This window comes from Mandrillus leucophaeus, unplaced genomic scaffold (assembly GCF_000951045.1).
Source record: "Mandrillus leucophaeus isolate KB7577 unplaced genomic scaffold, Mleu.le_1.0 Scaffold794, whole genome shotgun sequence".
Classification (NCBI taxonomy): domain Eukaryota; kingdom Metazoa; phylum Chordata; class Mammalia; order Primates; family Cercopithecidae; genus Mandrillus; species Mandrillus leucophaeus.
The window spans coordinates 90,582-92,675 of NW_012108630.1; positions in this window are offsets into that span (position 1 = coordinate 90,582).

Consider the following 2,094-nt stretch of genomic DNA (forward strand, 5'->3'; position numbering starts at 1 on the left):
ATCTACAGGTAGATGCCGCAAACTTCAGACAGTGCAGCTTCAGGGAAAGATCACCTTCTTCCCAGTCATTCTCTTTCCAATTTCCCATCCCGCCCCCTATCCGAGAGCCATTTCCATTGTCCAATAAAATCCTCCACATACACTACCCTTCAATCTGTTCATGTGACCTGATTCTTAGACAAGAACCCGGGTGCCAAAAAGGCAGGGGCTTGGATGCTGCTGCAGGGCCTGCACAGAGCCTACTCTTGCCACAGAGGAGTCACCGGCCAGTTCCAGTGTTCACTCCCTCCGGTTCCCACACCCGCTTGCTTGCATGCTCCTTCTTGCAAGGAGTGGCCAGCAGCATGCTGAATGAAACAAGCCATTCCAGTTCCTGCCCACAAAGGGGGTCAAGGGAACTATCTTGTCTTCTCATCAATAGCAACACTGAATGTTAGGAAGACACTGGAGAATTACCTTCAAAGTTCTGAGGGAATATTATTTTCAACCTAGAATCCTCAATACACAAAAACTGTTTTTTAGGTTGAGGACTTAAATAAAGACATTTGGGATATTACTCTCAGAAACAATTAGCAGAGTATGTATTCCAAACCAATATAAGTCATAAGAAAAAATATGGCATACTATAAAACTGTGGATCAGAGAACTATTAAAATATGTATATATTTTTAAAAAGCCAGGTGCATTGGCTCATGCCCATAATTCAGGAGACTTGGGAGGCTGAGAGGGGAGAATCAGTTGAGGCAAAGACTTCGAGACCAGCCTAGGCAACATAGCAAGACCCCATCTCTAAAAAAATAAAAAAATAAAATAACATACGTAGTTAAATTAAATTAGTTAGTTGTTTTCAAAAATTAATAAGCATCTCCAAAATTTTCAGATGAACTCAACCTGGAAGGGGGGGTTAGGGGACATTGGAAAAAAAAGAGAAATAAAAACATGCCAGAATTTTTATCTTTATTAGGAGAAGATGTGATGCTGACCAATGGCAACACTAAGAAAAATGTGTGTGTGTTTCAAAGTTTAAGTGTGACTGACAGTGAAAAAAAGACAAAGGCAGATTAGGAAAATGGAAACAAAAAGAAGGCAAGATTGTATCCTTAATTTCAAGCAAATTAATTTCAGGCAAACTGAATACACAATACAAACACAAAGGCAGATACTTCATAGTAGGCATAATCTTCAGTCAACATGTATCAATCACTCCAACTGGCATAGCACTGAAATTAAAAAAACCAAAATCTATCAAGAAATATAAGTAGACAAACTCTCTAGTATGAAGAGACTTTTATTATAATTATTATAAAAAGTTAATTCACCTTATTCAGGCCATAAAGATCAAATAGATACAAAAATAAACAGGATTCTAGAAGACCTAAAAACCTAAGCAATAAGGTAAACCCAATTACTAAAGTCTATACTTTGAAACCAGAAACCAGAAAATAAACTTTCTTTTCAATGGCAGAGAGTAGGAAAGATATTTCTAAGAACAATACAAGAATGAGAAACAAACAAAATAAAGTAGATTGAATAAATATTTCCACCAAAAAAGGTTAATATCTGAAAAACTGTTAATATCTGAAAAACTGTTAATATCTGGTGGAAAATACTGTAAATACAACCAAAAGATAATAACACACTGGAGGAAAATAATTACCAATACTTACATGAGAAATTTCCATGCAGCAGAAATTGTGTGTTTATTGCCTGGCATCCACACCAGTAACACAGTTTTGCTTGGAAACACCATTCTGGCGATGCAGCTAAAGTGAGACCTCAGTCTCAGCCCTGAGTGGGGCAGATCATTTCATCTCCTTAGCCACAGGATTGATCCACACATGAGCACATGACTCATTTGGGGCCAGTAAGAAAGAGTAAATGGCAGGACTTGTTGCAAGCAATGGTAAGACTCTTCCATTGAATTCGGTGGTGTGAGGATATGAAGATGCAGCCATCTTGCTACCACAAGGAGAGCCAGCCTGAAGGTAAAACAGCAAAGAATAAGTAAATCCAAGAAATAAACACCAGAGACATGTTTTGGTGCCTAAGTAAATTGGATAGAAATAATCAGAACGCTCAATGTCTTTAAATGTA